The sequence below is a fragment of the Macrobrachium rosenbergii genome, chromosome 43 (assembly GCF_040412425.1).
Source record: "Macrobrachium rosenbergii isolate ZJJX-2024 chromosome 43, ASM4041242v1, whole genome shotgun sequence".
Lineage (NCBI taxonomy): Eukaryota > Metazoa > Arthropoda > Malacostraca > Decapoda > Palaemonidae > Macrobrachium > Macrobrachium rosenbergii.
This window is the reverse complement of record NC_089783.1, coordinates 45,429,872-45,436,624: the sequence shown is the minus strand read 5'-3', so window position 1 is coordinate 45,436,624 and position 6,753 is coordinate 45,429,872.

Sequence of the window (6,753 nt, the reverse complement as noted above, 5' to 3'; positions counted from 1 at the left end):
TCACGTTCATCGTTACAGATGTCAGTCAGTCGCTTCCACTCTTGGGGAGACAAGATGACACAGAGCCCAAACTACAGTAGTTACCTTATCACACTGACTAGTTCCTCGTTGGACGAGTCGGTAGAGTTCTCGGCTCGCGCTCTGCTAGGCCCGAGTTCGAGTCTCCGGCCGGCCAATGAAGAATTAGAGGAATTTATTTCTGGTGATAGAAATTCATTTCTCGCTATGATGTGGTTCGGATTCCACAATAAGCTGTAGGTCCCGTTGCTAGGTAACCAATTGGTTCTTAGCCACGTACAATAAGTCTAACCCTTCTGGCCAGCCCTAGGAGAGCTGTTAATCAGCTCAGGGGTCTGGTTAAACTAAGGTATACTTAACTTATCACACTGTCGTTTAAAACGGAAGACTGAAGAGATCTTTGCTTGTTAGAGAAAAGGTATCATTTGTCAAGCATTGCAGAAATGATTTCCATACTTAATTTTTACATTAAAAAAAGTTGCTATTCTAAAAATTTAGTCAGTGCTTCTTAGACCACACGCTCTTTTCACCCACGACTTAAATAAAAGCCAAATGGCGGAATGAATAGTTTATGGATTCTGTCCTCACAGGAAAAAATAGCGGCTCACCGCTTTTATTAACTTTTTACTCCGAAATATCCTGGATTTCCTTCTCCCTCCTGCAGCGGATTAAACCTTTTTTCTTTTTACGTCATAGTCCCAAAAGATTATTTTTTTTTTATTTTTTTTACCATTAATAATGTAAGCAAAATCTGGCGTTAAGTAACTAGCGTTGAGCTCTCTGAAAATTGCTTATTTTTTTTATACCAGTGTGAAGTGCACAGTATATACTGTATTTGCTTTGTAGCGTGTTGACTTTAATCTTATGGCGTAGAACAATGACTAATATACTTTCTAATGTTACGAAAAGGGTTCTTTGCTTCGGTGTAAATATAGAAGTATTTACCAGTGGCATTGCTAACTTGCAATTTAAGTTCTTGGTTTGAATGGAAGCGATACTATAGCAGATACAACTGCCGTTTCGTTTAATTTGAATTATAAGGTAATTCTTCGATTACTTAGCTATTTCGGTTTTGGTGAAAATTTCCGTTGTATATTTTTACTCTACCAATATCTGTTCATTCTGCTTGCTGTATATTATTCATGAAAACCTTGGAGTTATGCATTATGGCCTTGAATGGGTAACTGCACTGCTAAAAAAACTGGCATTGTTAACCAAAAGAAAATTTTACAGTATGGAAAACTTTACGTAAGATGGTAACGTAAGTTGGTCGACGCTTAGACTGGAAATATGTTGAAGATTTTGTGAATATAATTTTATTTAGGAATCATAAATGACACCTTCGTTTCCTTTCACAGTTCGATCAATCAGTGCTTTGCTCATTGTTTCATTACTTCTTCGGAGGACTATAATCACTTGGGATGCAAAAATGAAAAATTAATATACTATTTTTTTTATTTTGGAATGTGAGAGTATCGATTTTTTTTTTTTGTATATCTCATCTAATTACTTTATCAATTCAGCAAGCCTTTGGTAGCACACGCCTGCGATCCTTTTGATTTAGCATCTGGGTGAGGGGTAATAAAAGAGTGAATATAAGCAAAATATGCTCCTAGTTCCGTTAAATAAGAATACCTAGAACAATTCCAGGCAATTTGGAAAGCTTTCGAAACACATAATTCGAATTTCTGCTGCTCTTGAAAGTTGATGACAGCAGTTTTCTTTTTAAATGTCGTCAATAACCATTGCTGTTGTGACAGTTAATACCAGAACCTGTGAATCTATCGAGCAATCAAACAATCCTCTTTTTTTTCAAGTGGAGGGAGTATTTCTTCATAAAACTTTGCGGTTACTCGTGTTGTGGGAGCAAACGGTTAATAGGTGACGTATTAGATAGTTCCGAAACTAACTTCAAATTCATTCGGATTTGATGCTCTTAAATCAGCTGGCAAGTTTTATTGCCCTATTCTTTTCTTAAGCTTACTGTTTAGCCTTATATTCTTTAATCAGACAGCAGGTTGGCACTCCCTTTAGTATTCTTTTTGATGTATATGGCACTTCTCTCACAGTTCCGAAACCATCTTCACATTCATTCGGATTTGATACTCTTAAATCAGGTGGCAAGATTTATCTCCCCATTCTTTTCTTAAGCTTACTGTTTAGCCCTTATATTCTTTATGTCAGACAGCAGGTTGGCACTCCCTTTAGTATTCTTTTTGGTGTATATGGCACTTCTCTCACAGTTCCGAAACTATCTTCATATTCATTCTGATTTGATACTCTTAAATCAGGTGGCAAGATTTATCTCCCCATTCTTTTCTTAAGCTTACTGTATAGCCCTCATATTCTTTAGATCAGACAGCAGGTTGGCACTCCCTTTAGTATTCTTTTTGGTGTATATGGCACTTCTCTCACAGTTCCGAAACTATCTTCACATTCATTCGGATTTGATACTCTTAAATCAGCTGGCAAGATTTATCTCCCCATTCTTTCCTTAAGCTTACTGTTTAGCCCTTATATTCTTTAATCAGACAGCAGGTTGGCACTCCCTTTAGTATTCTTTTTGGTGTATATGGCACTTCTCTCACTGATGGATTTTGCGTCCGTCGTAGAAACGGCACCCACTGAAGACCACCAACAAACAGACGAAACAAAATTGTCATGTAAACATTTTTTTCTTCTTCTTCTTTTTGGAATAGAGAGAGTCCTTGCAACTGTGCTCGGATTTGAACGGTCGGCGTATGCAGGTTTTTTTTTAGAAGTAAACTGGTCGAAATAAAATTATTACTTTTTTTTTTTTATTGGGACACGTGCACTCGGGATGTTTGAACCTCCCTGGCTGTTTTTCTTTTTACTTTAAGTTGTGCTTATGCTTAGGCGAGTCGGTTTTGTAATGAGTGTGTGAATTTACATGTAGCCATATATGTATATATATATATATATATATATATATATATATATATATATATATATATATATATATATATATATATATATATATATATATATATATTTATATATATATACATATATATACATTTATATACATGTATATATGCATGTATAAATATATATATATATATATATATATATATATATATATATATATATATATATATATATATATATATATATATATATATATATATATATATATATATATATATATATATGTGTGTGTGTGTGTGTGTACATACATATATATGGCTCTCTCTCTCTCTCTCTCTCTCTCTCTCTCTCTCTCTCTCTCTCTCTCTCTCTCTCTCTCTCTCTCTCAACATTCCAGCTACAACTCTCCACGACCTACTAACAGTCAGATAGATAATCCGCTGTTTTGATAAACGACGCCATGTTGTCTTCTCTGGAAAACTTATTAAGACTGTGCCTTTCCTTGCTAAAATAGGGGGATCGAACTCGGGTTCTTCGACTGTGAACGGAGAGGGGAAAAAAGGGAGGGAAGTTGGCGGTGGAATTACGATATAAAATCCACAAGAAAATCCCAGCTAGGATTCCACGAGCAGAATCCAATTTCCGTGAGGGCTATTCATCTTTTAATTGGTATTTTTGGTGACATATGACGCGCCTGCGCAGAAGCAAATGAACTAATAGCATCCAATTAGCATCAGCATTCCCAGGTAAATGGGTGAAGTGGAAAGCAAACTTTTATTCAGAACAAATATTGGATCCGATGTGGGATGAAATAGACACAAAAATAATACCCCATATCAAACCGTTTTGTTTCAGCGCATTCCGGTTATTAAAGTGCGTTCCCATTTTTCATTTTATTTATTTTCTAGTCCCCCGCCCCCCTTTTTTTTTATTCCTTTTTCCAAATCAAATTTTTGACTGTATCTCGTTCTGCAATGTGTTGTTTAATTGATGAATCTCTTAATTGATTTCTATACAATTTGATTGCCGGAATAAAAATTTGATATGTTTATTTTAGAAAGATGGGTCCGCTGTAATGAAATCTTGCATGCGTGGCAGGAAAATATTTGGGTACCAGCCAGCGTTCAAAAACGAAACCTATTCGACGGAAAGCAGAGAGGAAATAGTATTTACAAGAGAAAAAGGGAGTCATATTTCACTGTAAAAATGTCCCTTAAAAAAAGCAGAATGTCCATTGAATTTAGGTTAAAGTCTGAAATGTCCAGACTCGTTAACATAATGACATTTATGGCATACAAAGAACAAGACGTAAATCCGGGACACGTCAGTCGTCTGTTTTTGACTTTTGCGGCTGTGAATGAAATTAATGTTGGCATAGACAACAGGAAGTTTTGTATTATGACCTTGAATAGGAAAATGAACCGCTAAAAAAGTTAGCATTGTTAACCAAAAGAAAATTTTACAGTATGGAAACATTTACGTAAGATGGTAACGTACAGTGATCAACGCTTAGATTGGAAATATGTTGAAGATTTTGTAAATACAGTTTTGTTTTGGACGTCATAAAAGTTGATAACGTTGGGAGCTGTAGGTTTTGTCTTTTAATGCTTAAGTAATCTATGAAGATTTTAATAAGGCAGAATTACAGATATTGAGGGATAGATTATATTTTTGTTTCTAATTGTTCGGTAAGAGTCTTCCAGTACTGTTCCCAGAGACACTGGTTTACCGATCCGATCTCTCTAAGGCATCGATAACAAAATCTTTAATATAAGTAGAGAATAATCCCACTTTTATCTTCGACGAATACCTTTCTCATTTCAATGAGCAGACTAGGAAACAGATAGTAGTATGAAGAAAAGGGATATAGCGTAAAAACATAAACATAGCGTGATTCCACTAAAACTTTCCTCTATAATAATAAAAAGTATACGGACGGTTTCTTGTTAAGATACTCAGGTTTAAAAACTGTATATTGCAAAATTCATCCCAGTATCCATATCATTTAGGCTACCAACTGCCCTACTCAGTGCTTCATCATTTCAAGTAACATTAAAATGAATTATTTTTCTTTCACGTTTGATGCAATGCGTCAGCTACATTGTTATGCTGCAGTCAAATCATTAAGGCCATTTTATATATATATATATATATATATATATATATATATATATATATATATATATATAGAGAGAGAGAGAGAGAGAGAGAGAGAGAGAGAGAGAGAGAGAGAGAGAGAGAGAGAGAGAGGTGTGTGTGTGAGCTTGAATACCAAAAACCCTAGTAAGAGTACTTGTCATCCTTCCTGCTTTGCAGGAATCTCATGCGTCACTGAGATCCCCGTATAGTCTAAACTTCGCGTATTACACCAAGATGTCGGGGATCCACACTTTTAACCCCTGGTAAGTGCTGCAACTTTGGTCCTTTTTCGTACCTTGCAACATTTTCAAGATGCTCCGAGTTCAGAGCTTGCTCCCCAAGGACTTAGGTGTGCCATTCAGGAACTGAATACAGACACATAAATAAATACATATATAAATCTACTGTTTCAGTTCATTGTCATGAATCCTGACTAATTTTCGCTCATGTTTTCCTCTTATGTTATTTATATATTCATATATATATGTATGTATGTATATATATATGTATATGTATATATACACATGTATATATATATATATATATATATATGTATATATACATACATATAAATATGCATATACGTATATATATATATATACATATTAAATATATATATGCGTGTGTGTTTGTGTATGTGTATTGTCACGAAAGAGAATCACCCCTATGGTATACTGATTAGTTGTATGCGAGTCATCCAGTTGGCATGGCATATAATTTTTTTTTTTTATTCAATTTCAATTTCATTTTGCCACTGAATATCGAATTTGCTTTTATTTTATAAAATATACTAACTTACCGAGCCTTGAAAATAGTTCAAGAAACTCCTGTGCCTCTTTGTTAACTCCTCAGTAACTGTCAAGTTTGTTAGGAATGTGAATGGCGTTCTTTAAAACCACATGTCAATATTGTTCTGCCCGTCACTTTGACTCTTGTGTTCTCCAGCCGAATTCATAAGTCTGTAGATAGTAATGTTGAATGCCATGATTATTGATTGCCATTAAGTAAAGACAAGAATCCTCACATTACGTTGTATGTATCGAAAAATTACCGAGTTTACATTTACAGTCTAAGAAAGTCTTCCTTATGGCAAGAGAAACTGACGTACATAGGCTCTACAAGTACCACTGCTTACTTGATTAGGTTTTGAGGAAAGAAACGAAAGTCCTTTCTTTATGGAGAACTCGGCATTGTTGCTCCTTTACAATACATTTCGAAAGTAGTGCTGTGGATTTTTCATGCTATTTTTAAGCATTGTCATCTATTGGTTTACTTCATAAACTGTATCCTTCTTAGGGTAACTTTTTTTTCAGCTTTTGACAGAGGCCAAATCAACGCAATTTACCTCTACGTATTTATTATATCACATTATCAAGTAAATTATAAATCACAGTCTCAAGTATAATATAAATCACATTCTTTGATATTTTATAATTCTTAGAATTTGTCCACATATTGGTCAGTAGGTGGCCTTAAGTAAAAAGTTGTTAGATATAACCGGATGTTTTTATAACAGTGGTTCTCAACCTGGGAGGGCGGGTCCCCCTAGGGGAGTGTCAGCAATTTCCAGGGGTGGGGGGAGGCCGGAAGCCCTAGGGAAAAATTAAAGATTCTCTAATTATATTCGTTATTCTCTTAACAAGAGTCGTTCAGAAGCAGTATCAAGTATCTCACTAATTCGTTCCCAAAAGAATAAAAACACCCCTT